Here is a 19,008-nt window from a genome sequence, read left to right as displayed (position 1 = left end):
GTCCAAGAGAAGGCAGAATCGGAAGGATGCAGGTGCCTCCAAATGTCCAGACAACAGCAGGAGTCAAAAAGACGTTTTAAGGTAGCAGTACTTTCGCGGGAAGTGTCAGAGACATTGGAGCCCCGACGATCGAGGGCGCGGTCGAACACAGTGTTAAAGTCCCCGGCAAGGAAGGTCGGATAGGTGGGATCAACCCAAGACGAGACGTCGTCCAGGAAGTCGTCACGGGCTGGGTTGCGATTGGGGGCGTAGAGACAGCAGATACGAAACGGGTGCCCAGAATGGGTAAAGTGGCAAAAAACAACACGCCCAGCGGTGTCACACCAAGAGCTCGTAAGGGTGACCGTGGGGCGGAATAAAATGATGCAACCACAAGAGTGTGCAGAGCCAACAGAAGCAACTGCATTAAAACCAGATGAACGAAACCAGACTGACATTCACTGTCTGAAGAGCAGTGGGCCCTCTTGTAGGCAGACAATGTCAGGGACCTGAGGAAAGGAACGTAACCAGTGCAGAACACCAGCGCGCTTGGACGAGTCCCTGAGACCATTGGTGTTTAAGGAGAGGATAGAGAGAGCCATAACTGAGAAGAAAGAGAGAGACAGCACAACTAGGAGCGACGGCTCCGAACCGGGGCAGGGGGAGCCAAGGAGGGAAGGCCAGAATGAACAGCCCTCCCAGACTCCCTGCCCTTTCCAGACTTCGAGCGGCCGGGGACCGCAGAACCAGGAAGAGGTTTCTTCGCTTTCTTCTTAGACTTGACCTGATCATCAGAGGAAGCCTCAACATCCGAAAGTCCACGCTTAGTGACTGGTGAATCAGTCAGCTCGACCTCGTTAACCATTACGGGAGACAGAGATAGAACCTGTGGGGTATTTACAGGGGTTACATTGATGCCCGTTAAAGGGTCATCGTCACTAAATATACTTTGACTGTATTCAGTCTCATTAACTAGTTCATTATCATTCGTATCCATTTCTTTTCCATTATTACTATTATCCATTTCCATTTCTTTTCCATTAACTACAGCATTATTTGTCATTTCTTTTCCAGTAACTACATTATTACTATTATCCATTTCCATTTCTTTTCCATTAACTATAGTAGTATTGTCCATTACACCAACTACGTTACTACTAGTGTTAACATTGTATTACTCTGTGGCGCAGCCAAACCATCAGACGCAGCGGCGGGGGAGGCAGCCACCTGCACGCGCGTCGAGGACCCACCATTACCGTTTTAGGGAGGGCCGCACCCTCCTTAACATTTACTGGTGGCAGGAGAGGCCATGGGTGGAGTACCAGGGGGGATAACTCATTGTCCCTGAGGTCGGTGTGGGAACCCCAACTTGAAATACCAGGTTGCGTGGGGGCAGGAGGACGAAGGGTTACCCCCTCGTCCCCAGAGTCCTCATGGTCAGAGCTTGCAGGAGAAGTGGGAAGGTCCTCAGGACCAGAACTGACATCCAGGAGGGGAGGCAGCGACTCCGGGGGAGTGGCACCAACAACAAGTGAAGCGGACGGATGGGCGGGGGTCGCAGGCGAAGATGGTGGGTTCCCCCAGGCATTGGGGGGGTTGGGCAATCCCTGGCCATGTGACCAGGCTCCCGACACCTGCGGCACTTCCCGCGCAAGTCACAGTTTTTGGTGAGGTGTTCCCCACGACAGATATCACATTCGGCCGGCTGACCCACATACCACACCTTACATTTATATCCAGCAATGTCCAGATTACGAGGGATCCGGCCAGAACGAACCATTTTGATGATACGGGCTCCAGTGCAGATTGCAGGGTCACCCGGGTAATGCTGGTGCCTTATCGTCTCCACCTTCCCGTACGAGGAAAAGTAGGGCCGGAGGCGATCATCACTCTCCTCAAAGGGATAGTGATACAACATAACATTTTGAGCTCGAGGCCCAGCATACATGACTTTGCACTTAGCACCAGCTAAAGTGACAAAATCATAACCTTCAACAATATTTTTACATTTTGGGTCAGCGAAAGTAATCTGAACCAGTTTTACGGGAACAAACTGAATACTGTCAATCACAAAGGGGGTGAACTTTCCCTTGATGGCTGTAACAAGTTCCGCCCTGGGAACAGAGGTTGGAACATCGGAAAGGTCGAGGACTACTGTCCTCTTAAAGGCCGCAAGAGGCATGATGAAAAGGGAAAAAGAGAAAAAACAGTCCCCCCGGAAAGCAAAGCTCCCAGGAAGGGAACAGAAAGACTGGCTACCCTGGGTTATGGCAGGACGCCAAGCATAAGTCCCCAGGAGGGTCACCAGTAAAACTCAGGAATCAAAAATCTTACCACAAATCCCAAAAACGCTTGTCCCCACACTCCAATTCCAATACGGAACTTACGCGTACCACAAGGAAAGGCACGAACCTGGCAGATAATAAAAACCCGCGTCAGGTAAGTATGCCTTTTCAACCTCTCCGGAACCGCAAAAACGCAACTTGTCTGCGCATACCATGTGGTAATGGGGGTCACGTGCTCCTCGTCCTGTCGTGTCGTGCTGTCCACTCGCTGCTATGCTACCTAGAAAAGAGAAGAGAAATGTGAAGGTTGGTTGCTTGGTCATTTGTTCTGCTTTCACTTGATTATTTCTTCCCCAGAGGGAAGTGGGCCACGCTCGGAGGTAGTGCTATACCGAGGCAACCCGTGGCCGGGACGAGGCAAGCCTCTTTTCCACGGCCCAGTTCCAAAAATCAGTTTAATATATGAGCTGCTCGATGAGCAGCGTATCAGATATTAAGCTGATAAGAACAGATACTACACTTGATCTTAGCCAAAAGGCCGAGAAGCGATGCCCGTAAATGCTCACAGCGGACAAGGTGCTCCCAGTCTCATGGCCACGAGATATGGTGGTCCGATTACAATCCGTGCCAAGGAAGGAATGCCCAAAGCCAACCTGAAAGCGAGGCGCACACAACGATCGCCCTTGTACAGTGGGCAGCAGGACCAGCATTGCATGGCACTTGCGTTGACGGCAAGAGGACAAATGCACATTGTGCTTGCTCTGACCTCGTTTTTATTTTCCCTTATAACAAAGTTAATTTTCACGGCGAATTACTTGTCTACGACCATACCACAGGGAAAACACCGGTTCTCGTCCGATCACCGAAGTTAAGCCCTGTCGGGCGGGGTTAGTACTTGGATGGGAGACCGCCTGGGAATACCCCGTGTTGTAGGCTTCCCTTTTTCCTTCTGTACACTTGATTATCTCAAAAAATCTCAGTTTCCTTTAATGAAAGAACATTCCAAACCAGGTTTTTTGAACACAACATGCCAACGATATGTCAAAGATGAGACATACAACAAAAACAAAATAGTTCACACGAGAAAGTGGAACTTGTATTCCCAAGGGAGCGCGTGCGCGCGAGATCTTATCAATCCAACGTTTATGACATGAAACGTATCTTTTCGTGTGAGCAAAGAACAGGATACGACAAGTAAAAAATGCATGCACTGTTATGCATTAGATGGAAGTTAACCTAGCCCGGATGATATGCATACAACGAAGGCTACAACACTACAACATTGATCCTGCGAAAACGTGACTTACGTGACGTAGCGCACTTCAAAGTCTTACTGTTCCCTGCTCAACACGGACAGTACGTATTCAAAGGGCCGATAAGACACTATCCTGACCATGAAAGATTTACTTTTTATGATAACAATCCAATTAACTGATAACATAGAGAAACCACAAAGTGTTGGCCACAGAAATGTAACGCCAACTGATCTGGCGGGTCCTCAGTTACTCAATGCAAAACGGGCTCTCCAGAACGCAACATAACACAACGCAAAAGAAATCTATCGCGATGGAGCAGTACAAACACACATCCACTTACGTTTTCGAAACGATGCACGAGGATAAGAGCTCGACCCGCTGGCATTTTCTTGTCTCACTCGTCTATCGATGGAAATCGATGCGGCTGAAATAAACACGTCCTCTCGCTCTCTCTACGGCCAAGAATGAAAGAAATAAAATCACAGTTTTGCAGTGCACCAAGTACGGAACATTCACCTACAATTTCAGCAGTGGAATTCACAAATACAACTCACCTTCCTTAGTCCTTACACCGCCACCGCATCTCCTTCCCTGCCCTGCCTGAAACGTTACCAACAAACCTTCCCATTAGCCAACTTTGCCACCGGGGTTTGGTGCGGGGACTAGCGCGAACGCAGGTCCCCACTACCAGAAATTATACGCTCGAGTTACCCACATTTGGGGTAATCGCAAGGGTCAACCCAATCGAAGTGCAATGAAAGAGCCTCACCTTGAGAGGACTGCCTCCCTGATCACAGTGCCTCCCGCGTCAGGTAAGTATGCCTTTTCAACCTCTCCGGAACCGCAAAACGCAACTTGTCTGCGCATACCATGTGGTAATGGGGGTCACGTGCTCCTCGTCCTGTCGTGTCGTGCTGTCCACTCGCTGCTATGCTACCTAGAAAAGAGAAGAGAATGTGAAGGTTGGTTGCTTGGTCATTTGTTCTGCTTTCACTTGATTATTTCTTCCCCAGAGGGAAGTGGGCCACGCTCGGAGGTAGTGCTATACCGAGGCAACCCGTGGCCGGGACGAGGCAAGCCTCTTTTCCACGGCCCAGTTCCAAAAATCAGTTTAATATATGAGCTGCTCGATGAGCAGCGGTGAATGGCAGACCAAAGGTCACCAGTCGACAGACTCATCCAACGCCTGAGGCATTGGTCACCAGTATTAGGCGACAGAGGCGAAATAAAACTAAGCAAATCAGGTGGTACAGAGGGTGAATTAAGCAGGTGGCCCGAAGCGAAAAACGAGCTTGTTGGAAACATAGAGGCGATGACTCCATCCGCCCCCCACTGGCGGGCAAAATAACGTCGACGTCTCCGGGTTGAAAAACGCTTGAAGAGCAAGGGGAGGTGGAACTTGACACGGGCCTTTGCTCCCTCAATGACGGCGAGGGCCCCAGGTTGACAGAACGAAAGCGGTAGTCATTGCGGGCCAGCCAGATGTGAAACTTACAGGCACACAACAGGTAACTGAAGACTTTGGGCACTGCGTGAAGCTCAGTGGAATTGAAACCAAAAAGTAAATGGCGACGCTCAAGCACAGGACACATAGGCGAGAAATGAAAAAGGAGGGACTGTAGCCAACCAACAACACTTTGAGCAAGGGGACACACAAAGAGCAAATGCGACAGTGACTCGACGACAGGACCACAAAAACAAGCGGAGGAGACAGATAAACCAAAAGAGAGAAGACGCTCAGCAGTGTAAATCACACCATGAGCTACCTTCCAGGAGAAATCAACAACAAAGCGGTCAAAATCAAAGAAGTGGAACTGGCGCCACGTATCATACCAGTAAAGGTCCCCAAAGGAGGGAAAGAACTTAACTACACAGTGCGGTGTGACAGAGGAACAGGATAAAAGAAACTGGTAACCGACTTTGGCAGAGAAAAAAAGCCACGGAGGCGACAACGTGAGGGTCAGAGGATGCGAAAACCAAAGTTCCCCGGGAGGGGGAAAAAGAGCCACCAAGCGACTCCCAGGCCAAAAGCAAAGAGGAGTAAAATGGCGGTAACAGGGACCTGTCGAAGGCAGCGGGACGGGAGAAAACATCAAGAGAGGAGGCAGCAAAACACGATTGAAACCAGTACGACACAAAGGAGGACCAGCTTGACGAGGACAAAGTAGACCGTTTGACCCACTGACCCAGAAGCGACCAAACCTTGAGCTTAATGTCCACCACCGAGAAACCTCCCAGCGATGTGGGCTGAACGACCACAGCACGTGCAACGAGCTCCCGCTTGGTTTTCCAGAAGAATGAGAAAACAAGGGAGTTAAGTTCTTTAAGTACCCAGGGGGGCATGTGGACCAGGGATGCCACATACCAAACCCTGGCGAGGGCCAGGCAATTGATGACCAAAGCCTTGCCATGAAAAGACAAGGAGCGCTGACGCCAGGAGGAGAGGACGCGTTCCACAGCCTCTATCCGAGGCCGCCAATTAGTTCATCAATGTCATGCGGGCCAATGAAGACTCCGAGGATTTTAAGCTTAGAAGATGTCCAGTCGAGAGGGACAGGGGGGTCAGTTCGGCCAGCCCAAGACCCCAGCCACAAGCCGCGAGACTTTGTCAGGTTGAGCTTGGATCCAGAACCAAGCTCATACCTTGTGTAGGTGTCAAAAACAGCCCTAATGGAGGCATCGGAGGACAAGATGAGCGATGTGTCATCCGCGTACTGGGAAATTGGAGAGAGCGGTGAGGGCAGTCCAGGCAGCAAAGGTCCAGTAATGGCGGGATTTGCTCGAATATTGGCGGCCAAGACCTCAGCGACCATAACATACAGCAAAGGTGCGAGGGGGCAGCCTTGACGCACCCCCCGTGTGAGACTGAAAAAGTTTGAGACATGACCGTTAACAATGACAGCACTCTGAACAGCATTATAGAAAAGGCGGATCCAGCGCAGAAAGGAGGTTTGGAAACCCATTCTGCAGAGGGTGGCATGCAGAAAGGACCAATCAACGCGATCAAACGCTTTTTCTTGGTCGAGCGAGAGGATGGCACAAGGAGACCCGGATTGCGTGGCGTAATGGACCATGTCTCGGAGATAAGCGACGTTCTCACCAATATAACGACCGGGGACACCACAGGTTTGATCCTCAGCCACCACGGCATGAATAACCTTCAGGAGACGCCCAGCGATGACGCGGGCAGCGAGCTTGTAGTCCACACTAAGGAGGGAAATTGGCCGCCAGTTACGAGGGTTCAGCCGGTCACCCGTCTTAAAGATGAGAGAAATGATGCCTCGACGCTGAGAGAGGCTGAGAGTGCCAGCCTCATAACATGAGTTCAGGACGAGCACGAGGTCCTGTCCGAGCACCGGCCAGAATTTGACATAAAACTCCATAGGGAGGCCATCCAAGCCCGGGGTCTTGCCTCGAGCCATCCCACATAAAGCAGTATAACACTCCTCCGACTGGAGAGGACCATCACACTGTTGAGCCTGGTCGGCGGACAAGGTGGAGGTGAGGGCGTCGAGCAGGGAAAGAGCCACGTCCCCGTCAGTAGGCTCGGCACTAAACAAGTTAGAATAAAAGGAAGCAAAAGCCTGGCATAGGTCCTTTGAACTCGAGACCACTGTGCCATCATCGCATCGAAGTGCTGAAATAAGTCGGTCGGCGGCACGCTTCTTTTCCAGACGGAAGAAAAAGGCCGAGGAGGTTTCACCTTCCTCAACCCATTGGCCCGAGCACGGACTTGGGCTCCCCGAGCTGCCTCGAGGTCTAGGGCAGCAAGGGCAGACAGGGTAGAATGGTACGGCTCAACACAGGAGGTGAAACCGGCATCAACACGGTTCTTAAGATGCCCAGCTAGTCGGCCAAGGAGGTCTCGACACTGCGATGTTTTCTTTCGAGCGCTCAGCGCAATATTTAATTGTGAGGCCTTTGATTTGGCTCTTGCCCTTATCCCACCACTTAGCTAGTGACGGGAAGGACAGCATGGACTGCCTCCAAACGGACCAAAAATTAGTGATATGCTGGATATAGTCCTCATCATTGAGGACAGAAATGTTGAGCTTCCAGAAACTGTCCCAGGAGCAGCAATGTCTGGGACACTACAAGAAAGCACCACACCACAGTGATCCGAAAACGGACAAGGAATAATATCGCAAGTCAAGACTGATGGTAACAGGAGTACGGGGCACCAATGAGATCAATACGGGAGGCCATAAGGCCGTCTGAGCGAGTCCAAGAGAAGGCAGAATCGGAAGGATGCAGGTGCCTCCAAATGTCCAGACAACAGCAGGAGTCAAAAAGACGTTTTAAGGTAGCAGTACTTTCGCGGGAAGTGTCAGAGACATTGGAGCCCCGACGATCGAGGGCGCGGTCGAACACAGTGTTAAAGTCCCCGGCAAGGAAGGTCGGATAGGTGGGATCAACCCAAGACGAGACGTCGTCCAGGAAGTCGTCACGGGCTGGGTTGCGATTGGGGGCGTAGAGACAGCAGATACGAAACGGGTGCCCAGAATGGGTAAAGTGGCAAAAAACAACACGCCCAGCGGTGTCACACCAAGAGCTCGTAAGGGTGACCGTGGGGCGGAATAAAATGATGCAACCACAAGAGTGTGCAGAGCCAACAGAAGCAACTGCATTAAAACCAGATGAACGAAACCAGACTGACATTCACTGTCTGAAGAGCAGTGGGCCCTCTTGTAGGCAGACAATGTCAGGGACCTGAGGAAAGGAACGTAACCAGTGCAGAACACCAGCGCGCTTGGACGAGTCCCTGAGACCATTGGTGTTTAAGGAGAGGATAGAGAGAGCCATAACTGAGAAGAAAGAGAGAGACAGCACAACTAGGAGCGACGGCTCCGAACCGGGGCAGGGGGAGCCAAGGAGGGAAGGCCAGAATGAACAGCCCTCCCAGACTCCCTGCCCTTTCCAGACTTCGAGCGGCCGGGGACCGCAGAACCAGGAAGAGGTTTCTTCGCTTTCTTCTTAGACTTGACCTGATCATCAGAGGAAGCCTCAACATCCGAAAGTCCACGCTTAGTGACTGGTGAATCAGTCAGCTCGACCTCGTTAACCATTACGGGAGACAGAGATAGAACCTGTGGGGTATTTACAGGGGTTACATTGATGCCCGTTAAAGGGTCATCGTCACTAAATATACTTTGACTGTATTCAGTCTCATTAACTAGTTCATTATCATTCGTATCCATTTCTTTTCCATTATTACTATTATCCATTTCCATTTCTTTTCCATTAACTACAGCATTATTTGTCATTTCTTTTCCAGTAACTACATTATTACTATTATCCATTTCCATTTCTTTTCCATTAACTATAGTAGTATTGTCCATTACACCAACTACGTTACTACTAGTGTTAACATTGTATTACTCTGTGGCGCAGCCAAACCATCAGACGCAGCGGCGGGGGAGGCAGCCACCTGCACGCGCGTCGAGGACCCACCATTACCGTTTTAGGGAGGGCCGCACCCTCCTTAACATTTACTGGTGGCAGGAGAGGCCATGGGTGGAGTACCAGGGGGGATAACTCATTGTCCCTGAGGTCGGTGTGGGAACCCCAACTTGAAATACCAGGTTGCGTGGGGGCAGGAGGACGAAGGGTTACCCCCTCGTCCCCAGAGTCCTCATGGTCAGAGCTTGCAGGAGAAGTGGGAAGGTCCTCAGGACCAGAACTGACATCCAGGAGGGGAGGCAGCGACTCCGGGGGAGTGGCACCAACAACAAGTGAAGCGGACGGATGGGCGGGGGTCGCAGGCGAAGATGGTGGGTTCCCCCAGGCATTGGGGGGGTTGGGCAATCCCTGGCCATGTGACCAGGCTCCCGACACCTGCGGCACTTCCCGCGCAAGTCACAGTTTTTGGTGAGGTGTTCCCCACGACAGATATCACATTCGGCCGGCTGACCCACATACCACACCTTACATTTATATCCAGCAATGTCCAGATTACGAGGGATCCGGCCAGAACGAACCATTTTGATGATACGGGCTCCAGTGCAGATTGCAGGGTCACCCGGGTAATGCTGGTGCCTTATCGTCTCCACCTTCCCGTACGAGGAAAAGTAGGGCCGGAGGCGATCATCACTCTCCTCAAAGGGATAGTGATACAACATAACATTTTGAGCTCGAGGCCCAGCATACATGACTTTGCACTTAGCACCAGCTAAAGTGACAAAATCATAACCTTCAACAATATTTTTACATTTTGGGTCAGCGAAAGTAATCTGAACCAGTTTTACGGGAACAAACTGAATACTGTCAATCACAAAGGGGGTGAACTTTCCCTTGATGGCTGTAACAAGTTCCGCCCTGGGAACAGAGGTTGGAACATCGGAAAGGTCGAGGACTACTGTCCTCTTAAAGGCCGCAAGAGGCATGATGAAAAGGGAAAAAGAGAAAAAACAGTCCCCCCGGAAAGCAAAGCTCCCAGGAAGGGAACAGAAAGACTGGCTACCCTGGGTTATGGCAGGACGCCAAGCATAAGTCCCCAGGAGGGTCACCAGTAAAACTCAGGAATCAAAAATCTTACCACAAATCCCAAAAACGCTTGTCCCCACACTCCAATTCCAATACGGAACTTACGCGTACCACAAGGAAAGGCACGAACCTGGCAGATAATAAAAACCCGCGTCAGGTAAGTATGCCTTTTCAACCTCTCCGGAACCGCAAAAACGCAACTTGTCTGCGCATACCATGTGGTAATGGGGGTCACGTGCTCCTCGTCCTGTCGTGTCGTGCTGTCCACTCGCTGCTATGCTACCTAGAAAAGAGAAGAGAAATGTGAAGGTTGGTTGCTTGGTCATTTGTTCTGCTTTCACTTGATTATTTCTTCCCCAGAGGGAAGTGGGCCACGCTCGGAGGTAGTGCTATACCGAGGCAACCCGTGGCCGGGACGAGGCAAGCCTCTTTTCCACGGCCCAGTTCCAAAAATCAGTTTAATATATGAGCTGCTCGATGAGCAGCGTATCAGATATTAAGCTGATAAGAACAGATACTACACTTGATCTTAGCCAAAAGGCCGAGAAGCGATGCCCGTAAATGCTCACAGCGGACAAGGTGCTCCCAGTCTCATGGCCACGAGATATGGTGGTCCGATTACAATCCGTGCCAAGGAAGGAATGCCCAAAGCCAACCTGAAAGCGAGGCGCACACAACGATCGCCCTTGTACAGTGGGCAGCAGGACCAGCATTGCATGGCACTTGCGTTGACGGCAAGAGGACAAATGCACATTGTGCTTGCTCTGACCTCGTTTTTATTTTCCCTTATAACAAAGTTAATTTTCACGGCGAATTACTTGTCTACGACCATACCACAGGGAAAACACCGGTTCTCGTCCGATCACCGAAGTTAAGCCCTGTCGGGCGGGGTTAGTACTTGGATGGGAGACCGCCTGGGAATACCCCGTGTTGTAGGCTTCCCTTTTTCCTTCTGTACACTTGATTATCTCAAAAAATCTCAGTTTCCTTTAATGAAAGAACATTCCAAACCAGGTTTTTTGAACACAACATGCCAACGATATGTCAAAGATGAGACATACAACAAAAACAAAATAGTTCACACGAGAAAGTGGAACTTGTATTCCCAAGGGAGCGCGTGCGCGCGAGATCTTATCAATCCAACGTTTATGACATGAAACGTATCTTTTCGTGTGAGCAAAGAACAGGATACGACAAGTAAAAAATGCATGCACTGTTATGCATTAGATGGAAGTTAACCTAGCCCGGATGATATGCATACAACGAAGGCTACAACACTACAACATTGATCCTGCGAAAACGTGACTTACGTGACGTAGCGCACTTCAAAGTCTTACTGTTCCCTGCTCAACACGGACAGTACGTATTCAAAGGGCCGATAAGACACTATCCTGACCATGAAAGATTTACTTTTTATGATAACAATCCAATTAACTGATAACATAGAGAAACCACAAAGTGTTGGCCACAGAAATGTAACGCCAACTGATCTGGCGGGTCCTCAGTTACTCAATGCAAAACGGGCTCTCCAGAACGCAACATAACACAACGCAAAAGAAATCTATCGCGATGGAGCAGTACAAACACACATCCACTTACGTTTTCGAAACGATGCACGAGGATAAGAGCTCGACCCGCTGGCATTTTCTTGTCTCACTCGTCTATCGATGGAAATCGATGCGGCTGAAATAAACACGTCCTCTCGCTCTCTCTACGGCCAAGAATGAAAGAAATAAAATCACAGTTTTGCAGTGCACCAAGTACGGAACATTCACCTACAATTTCAGCAGTGGAATTCACAAATACAACTCACCTTCCTTAGTCCTTACACCGCCACCGCATCTCCTTCCCTGCCCTGCCTGAAACGTTACCAACAAACCTTCCCATTAGCCAACTTTGCCACCGGGGTTTGGTGCGGGGACTAGCGCGAACGCAGGTCCCCACTACCAGAAATTATACGCTCGAGTTACCCACATTTGGGGTAATCGCAAGGGTCAACCCAATCGAAGTGCAATGAAAGAGCCTCACCTTGAGAGGACTGCCTCCCTGATCACAGTGCCTCCCGCGTCAGGTAAGTATGCCTTTTCAACCTCTCCGGAACCGCAAAACGCAACTTGTCTGCGCATACCATGTGGTAATGGGGGTCACGTGCTCCTCGTCCTGTCGTGTCGTGCTGTCCACTCGCTGCTATGCTACCTAGAAAAGAGAAGAGAATGTGAAGGTTGGTTGCTTGGTCATTTGTTCTGCTTTCACTTGATTATTTCTTCCCCAGAGGGAAGTGGGCCACGCTCGGAGGTAGTGCTATACCGAGGCAACCCGTGGCCGGGACGAGGCAAGCCTCTTTTCCACGGCCCAGTTCCAAAAATCAGTTTAATATATGAGCTGCTCGATGAGCAGCGGTGAATGGCAGACCAAAGGTCACCAGTCGACAGACTCATCCAACGCCTGAGGCATTGGTCACCAGTATTAGGCGACAGAGGCGAAATAAAACTAAGCAAATCAGGTGGTACAGAGGGTGAATTAAGCAGGTGGCCCGAAGCGAAAAACGAGCTTGTTGGAAACATAGAGGCGATGACTCCATCCGCCCCCCACTGGCGGGCAAAATAACGTCGACGTCTCCGGGTTGAAAAACGCTTGAAGAGCAAGGGGAGGTGGAACTTGACACGGGCCTTTGCTCCCTCAATGACGGCGAGGGCCCCAGGTTGACAGAACGAAAGCGGTAGTCATTGCGGGCCAGCCAGATGTGAAACTTACAGGCACACAACAGGTAACTGAAGACTTTGGGCACTGCGTGAAGCTCAGTGGAATTGAAACCAAAAAGTAAATGGCGACGCTCAAGCACAGGACACATAGGCGAGAAATGAAAAAGGAGGGACTGTAGCCAACCAACAACACTTTGAGCAAGGGGACACACAAAGAGCAAATGCGACAGTGACTCGACGACAGGACCACAAAAACAAGCGGAGGAGACAGATAAACCAAAAGAGAGAAGACGCTCAGCAGTGTAAATCACACCATGAGCTACCTTCCAGGAGAAATCAACAACAAAGCGGTCAAAATCAAAGAAGTGGAACTGGCGCCACGTATCATACCAGTAAAGGTCCCCAAAGGAGGGAAAGAACTTAACTACACAGTGCGGTGTGACAGAGGAACAGGATAAAAGAAACTGGTAACCGACTTTGGCAGAGAAAAAAAGCCACGGAGGCGACAACGTGAGGGTCAGAGGATGCGAAAACCAAAGTTCCCCGGGAGGGGGAAAAAGAGCCACCAAGCGACTCCCAGGCCAAAAGCAAAGAGGAGTAAAATGGCGGTAACAGGGACCTGTCGAAGGCAGCGGGACGGGAGAAAACATCAAGAGAGGAGGCAGCAAAACACGATTGAAACCAGTACGACACAAAGGAGGACCAGCTTGACGAGGACAAAGTAGACCGTTTGACCCACTGACCCAGAAGCGACCAAACCTTGAGCTTAATGTCCACCACCGAGAAACCTCCCAGCGATGTGGGCTGAACGACCACAGCACGTGCAACGAGCTCCCGCTTGGTTTTCCAGAAGAATGAGAAAACAAGGGAGTTAAGTTCTTTAAGTACCCAGGGGGGCATGTGGACCAGGGATGCCACATACCAAACCCTGGCGAGGGCCAGGCAATTGATGACCAAAGCCTTGCCATGAAAAGACAAGGAGCGCTGACGCCAGGAGGAGAGGACGCGTTCCACAGCCTCTATCCGAGGCCGCCAATTAGTTCATCAATGTCATGCGGGCCAATGAAGACTCCGAGGATTTTAAGCTTAGAAGATGTCCAGTCGAGAGGGACAGGGGGGTCAGTTCGGCCAGCCCAAGACCCCAGCCACAAGCCGCGAGACTTTGTCAGGTTGAGCTTGGATCCAGAACCAAGCTCATACCTTGTGTAGGTGTCAAAAACAGCCCTAATGGAGGCATCGGAGGACAAGATGAGCGATGTGTCATCCGCGTACTGGGAAATTGGAGAGAGCGGTGAGGGCAGTCCAGGCAGCAAAGGTCCAGTAATGGCGGGATTTGCTCGAATATTGGCGGCCAAGACCTCAGCGACCATAACATACAGCAAAGGTGCGAGGGGGCAGCCTTGACGCACCCCCCGTGTGAGACTGAAAAAGTTTGAGACATGACCGTTAACAATGACAGCACTCTGAACAGCATTATAGAAAAGGCGGATCCAGCGCAGAAAGGAGGTTTGGAAACCCATTCTGCAGAGGGTGGCATGCAGAAAGGACCAATCAACGCGATCAAACGCTTTTTCTTGGTCGAGCGAGAGGATGGCACAAGGAGACCCGGATTGCGTGGCGTAATGGACCATGTCTCGGAGATAAGCGACGTTCTCACCAATATAACGACCGGGGACACCACAGGTTTGATCCTCAGCCACCACGGCATGAATAACCTTCAGGAGACGCCCAGCGATGACGCGGGCAGCGAGCTTGTAGTCCACACTAAGGAGGGAAATTGGCCGCCAGTTACGAGGGTTCAGCCGGTCACCCGTCTTAAAGATGAGAGAAATGATGCCTCGACGCTGAGAGAGGCTGAGAGTGCCAGCCTCATAACATGAGTTCAGGACGAGCACGAGGTCCTGTCCGAGCACCGGCCAGAATTTGACATAAAACTCCATAGGGAGGCCATCCAAGCCCGGGGTCTTGCCTCGAGCCATCCCACATAAAGCAGTATAACACTCCTCCGACTGGAGAGGACCATCACACTGTTGAGCCTGGTCGGCGGACAAGGTGGAGGTGAGGGCGTCGAGCAGGGAAAGAGCCACGTCCCCGTCAGTAGGCTCGGCACTAAACAAGTTAGAATAAAAGGAAGCAAAAGCCTGGCATAGGTCCTTTGAACTCGAGACCACTGTGCCATCATCGCATCGAAGTGCTGAAATAAGTCGGTCGGCGGCACGCTTCTTTTCCAGACGGAAGAAAAAGGCCGAGGAGGTTTCACCTTCCTCAACCCATTGGCCCGAGCACGGACTTGGGCTCCCCGAGCTGCCTCGAGGTCTAGGGCAGCAAGGGCAGACAGGGTAGAATGGTACGGCTCAACACAGGAGGTGAAACCGGCATCAACACGGTTCTTAAGATGCCCAGCTAGTCGGCCAAGGAGGTCTCGACACTGCGATGTTTTCTTTCGAGCGCTCAGCGCAATATTTAATTGTGAGGCCTTTGATTTGGCTCTTGCCCTTATCCCACCACTTAGCTAGTGACGGGAAGGACAGCATGGACTGCCTCCAAACGGACCAAAAATTAGTGATATGCTGGATATAGTCCTCATCATTGAGGACAGAAATGTTGAGCTTCCAGAAACTGTCCCAGGAGCAGCAATGTCTGGGACACTACAAGAAAGCACCACACCACAGTGATCCGAAAACGGACAAGGAATAATATCGCAAGTCAAGACTGATGGTAACAGGAGTACGGGGCACCAATGAGATCAATACGGGAGGCCATAAGGCCGTCTGAGCGAGTCCAAGAGAAGGCAGAATCGGAAGGATGCAGGTGCCTCCAAATGTCCAGACAACAGCAGGAGTCAAAAAGACGTTTTAAGGTAGCAGTACTTTCGCGGGAAGTGTCAGAGACATTGGAGCCCCGACGATCGAGGGCGCGGTCGAACACAGTGTTAAAGTCCCCGGCAAGGAAGGTCGGATAGGTGGGATCAACCCAAGACGAGACGTCGTCCAGGAAGTCGTCACGGGCTGGGTTGCGATTGGGGGCGTAGAGACAGCAGATACGAAACGGGTGCCCAGAATGGGTAAAGTGGCAAAAAACAACACGCCCAGCGGTGTCACACCAAGAGCTCGTAAGGGTGACCGTGGGGCGGAATAAAATGATGCAACCACAAGAGTGTGCAGAGCCAACAGAAGCAACTGCATTAAAACCAGATGAACGAAACCAGACTGACATTCACTGTCTGAAGAGCAGTGGGCCCTCTTGTAGGCAGACAATGTCAGGGACCTGAGGAAAGGAACGTAACCAGTGCAGAACACCAGCGCGCTTGGACGAGTCCCTGAGACCATTGGTGTTTAAGGAGAGGATAGAGAGAGCCATAACTGAGAAGAAAGAGAGAGACAGCACAACTAGGAGCGACGGCTCCGAACCGGGGCAGGGGGAGCCAAGGAGGGAAGGCCAGAATGAACAGCCCTCCCAGACTCCCTGCCCTTTCCAGACTTCGAGCGGCCGGGGACCGCAGAACCAGGAAGAGGTTTCTTCGCTTTCTTCTTAGACTTGACCTGATCATCAGAGGAAGCCTCAACATCCGAAAGTCCACGCTTAGTGACTGGTGAATCAGTCAGCTCGACCTCGTTAACCATTACGGGAGACAGAGATAGAACCTGTGGGGTATTTACAGGGGTTACATTGATGCCCGTTAAAGGGTCATCGTCACTAAATATACTTTGACTGTATTCAGTCTCATTAACTAGTTCATTATCATTCGTATCCATTTCTTTTCCATTATTACTATTATCCATTTCCATTTCTTTTCCATTAACTACAGCATTATTTGTCATTTCTTTTCCAGTAACTACATTATTACTATTATCCATTTCCATTTCTTTTCCATTAACTATAGTAGTATTGTCCATTACACCAACTACGTTACTACTAGTGTTAACATTGTATTACTCTGTGGCGCAGCCAAACCATCAGACGCAGCGGCGGGGGAGGCAGCCACCTGCACGCGCGTCGAGGACCCACCATTACCGTTTTAGGGAGGGCCGCACCCTCCTTAACATTTACTGGTGGCAGGAGAGGCCATGGGTGGAGTACCAGGGGGGATAACTCATTGTCCCTGAGGTCGGTGTGGGAACCCCAACTTGAAATACCAGGTTGCGTGGGGGCAGGAGGACGAAGGGTTACCCCCTCGTCCCCAGAGTCCTCATGGTCAGAGCTTGCAGGAGAAGTGGGAAGGTCCTCAGGACCAGAACTGACATCCAGGAGGGGAGGCAGCGACTCCGGGGGAGTGGCACCAACAACAAGTGAAGCGGACGGATGGGCGGGGGTCGCAGGCGAAGATGGTGGGTTCCCCCAGGCATTGGGGGGGTTGGGCAATCCCTGGCCATGTGACCAGGCTCCCGACACCTGCGGCACTTCCCGCGCAAGTCACAGTTTTTGGTGAGGTGTTCCCCACGACAGATATCACATTCGGCCGGCTGACCCACATACCACACCTTACATTTATATCCAGCAATGTCCAGATTACGAGGGATCCGGCCAGAACGAACCATTTTGATGATACGGGCTCCAGTGCAGATTGCAGGGTCACCCGGGTAATGCTGGTGCCTTATCGTCTCCACCTTCCCGTACGAGGAAAAGTAGGGCCGGAGGCGATCATCACTCTCCTCAAAGGGATAGTGATACAACATAACATTTTGAGCTCGAGGCCCAGCATACATGACTTTGCACTTAGCACCAGCTAAAGTGACAAAATCATAACCTTCAACAATATTTTTACATTTTGGGTCAGCGAAAGTAATCTGAACCAGTTTTACGGGAACAAACTGAATACTGTCAATCACAAAGGGGGTGAACTTTCCCTTGATGGCTGTAACAAGTTCCGCCCTGGGAACAGAGGTTGGAACATCGGAAAGGTCGAGGACTACTGTCCTCTTAAAGGCCGCAAGAGGCATGATGAAAAGGGAAAAAGAGAAAAAACAGTCCCCCCGGAAAGCAAAGCTCCCAGGAAGGGAACAGAAAGACTGGCTACCCTGGGTTATGGCAGGACGCCAAGCATAAGTCCCCAGGAGGGTCACCAGTAAAACTCAGGAATCAAAAATCTTACCACAAATCCCAAAAACGCTTGTCCCCACACTCCAATTCCAATACGGAACTTACGCGTACCACAAGGAAAGGCACGAACCTGGCAGATAATAAAAACCCGCGTCAGGTAAGTATGCCTTTTCAACCTCTCCGGAACCGCAAAAACGCAACTTGTCTGCGCATACCATGTGGTAATGGGGGTCACGTGCTCCTCGTCCTGTCGTGTCGTGCTGTCCACTCGCTGCTATGCTACCTAGAAAAGAGAAGAGAAATGTGAAGGTTGGTTGCTTGGTCATTTGTTCTGCTTTCACTTGATTATTTCTTCCCCAGAGGGAAGTGGGCCACGCTCGGAGGTAGTGCTATACCGAGGCAACCCGTGGCCGGGACGAGGCAAGCCTCTTTTCCACGGCCCAGTTCCAAAAATCAGTTTAATATATGAGCTGCTCGATGAGCAGCGTATCAGATATTAAGCTGATAAGAACAGATACTACACTTGATCTTAGCCAAAAGGCCGAGAAGCGATGCCCGTAAATGCTCACAGCGGACAAGGTGCTCCCAGTCTCATGGCCACGAGATATGGTGGTCCGATTACAATCCGTGCCAAGGAAGGAATGCCCAAAGCCAACCTGAAAGCGAGGCGCACACAACGATCGCCCTTGTACAGTGGGCAGCAGGACCAGCATTGCATGGCACTTGCGTTGACGGCAAGAGGACAAATGCACATTGTGCTTGCTCTGACCTCGTTTTTATTTTCCCTTATAACAAAGTTAATTTTCACGGCGAATTACTTGTCTACGACCATACCACAGGGAAAACACCGGTTCTCGTCCGATCACCGAAGTTAAGCCCTGTCGGGCGGGGTTAGTACTTGGATGGGAGACCGCCTGGGAATACCCCGTGTTGTAGGCTTCCCTTTTTCCTTCTGTACACTTGATTATCTCAAAAAATCTCAGTTTCCTTTAATGAAAGAACATTCCAAACCAGGTTTTTTGAACACAACATGCCAACGATATGTCAAAGATGAGACATACAACAAAAACAAAATAGTTCACACGAGAAAGTGGAACTTGTATTCCCAATAGGGAGCGCGTGCGCGCGAGATCCTTATCAATCCAACGTATTTATGACATTAAACGTATGCTTTCGTGTGAAGCAAAGAACAGGATACGACAAGTAAAAAATGCATGCACTGTTATGCATTAGATGGACGTTAACCTAGCCGTGATGATATGC

At 50.7% G+C, this 19,008-nt stretch overlaps 10 non-coding genes across 10 annotated transcripts; 3 read left to right on the top strand and 7 right to left on the bottom strand.

The window, feature by feature from the left end:
* Window positions 1-2,622: 2,622 nt before the first annotated feature.
* On the bottom strand, window positions 2,623-2,814 carry LOC137987080 (U2 spliceosomal RNA). Its single transcript, XR_011120261.1, has one exon. It is a non-coding gene; the product is annotated as a U2 spliceosomal RNA (small nuclear RNA).
* Window positions 2,815-3,081: 267 nt separating this feature from the next.
* Window positions 3,082-3,200, top strand: LOC137987038 (5S ribosomal RNA). The gene has a single exon (XR_011120222.1). It is a non-coding gene; the product is annotated as a 5S ribosomal RNA (ribosomal RNA).
* A 976-nt stretch (window positions 3,201-4,176) lies between these two features.
* On the bottom strand, window positions 4,177-4,340 carry LOC137987054 (U1 spliceosomal RNA). The gene has a single exon (XR_011120236.1). It is a non-coding gene; the product is annotated as a U1 spliceosomal RNA (small nuclear RNA).
* Window positions 4,341-4,534: 194 nt separating this feature from the next.
* LOC137987023 (U2 spliceosomal RNA) lies at window positions 4,535-4,725 on the bottom strand. Its single transcript, XR_011120210.1, has one exon. It is a non-coding gene; the product is annotated as a U2 spliceosomal RNA (small nuclear RNA).
* Window positions 4,726-10,364: 5,639 nt separating this feature from the next.
* LOC137987079 (U2 spliceosomal RNA) lies at window positions 10,365-10,556 on the bottom strand. Its single transcript, XR_011120260.1, has one exon. It is a non-coding gene; the product is annotated as a U2 spliceosomal RNA (small nuclear RNA).
* Window positions 10,557-10,823: 267 nt separating this feature from the next.
* On the top strand, window positions 10,824-10,942 carry LOC137987037 (5S ribosomal RNA). The gene has a single exon (XR_011120221.1). It is a non-coding gene; the product is annotated as a 5S ribosomal RNA (ribosomal RNA).
* A 976-nt stretch (window positions 10,943-11,918) lies between these two features.
* On the bottom strand, window positions 11,919-12,082 carry LOC137987053 (U1 spliceosomal RNA). Its single transcript, XR_011120235.1, has one exon. It is a non-coding gene; the product is annotated as a U1 spliceosomal RNA (small nuclear RNA).
* A 194-nt stretch (window positions 12,083-12,276) lies between these two features.
* On the bottom strand, window positions 12,277-12,467 carry LOC137987022 (U2 spliceosomal RNA). Its single transcript, XR_011120209.1, has one exon. It is a non-coding gene; the product is annotated as a U2 spliceosomal RNA (small nuclear RNA).
* Window positions 12,468-18,106: 5,639 nt separating this feature from the next.
* Window positions 18,107-18,298, bottom strand: LOC137987077 (U2 spliceosomal RNA). The gene has a single exon (XR_011120258.1). It is a non-coding gene; the product is annotated as a U2 spliceosomal RNA (small nuclear RNA).
* Window positions 18,299-18,565: 267 nt separating this feature from the next.
* LOC137987036 (5S ribosomal RNA) lies at window positions 18,566-18,684 on the top strand. The gene has a single exon (XR_011120220.1). It is a non-coding gene; the product is annotated as a 5S ribosomal RNA (ribosomal RNA).
* The last annotated feature ends 324 nt before the right edge of the window (window positions 18,685-19,008 follow it).

This window comes from Montipora foliosa, unplaced genomic scaffold (assembly GCF_036669935.1).
Source record: "Montipora foliosa isolate CH-2021 unplaced genomic scaffold, ASM3666993v2 scaffold_306, whole genome shotgun sequence".
In the NCBI taxonomy this organism is placed as follows: domain Eukaryota; kingdom Metazoa; phylum Cnidaria; class Anthozoa; order Scleractinia; family Acroporidae; genus Montipora; species Montipora foliosa.
Note: the sequence above shows the minus strand (reverse complement) of the source record. Positions and strands in the feature narration are given on the sequence as shown.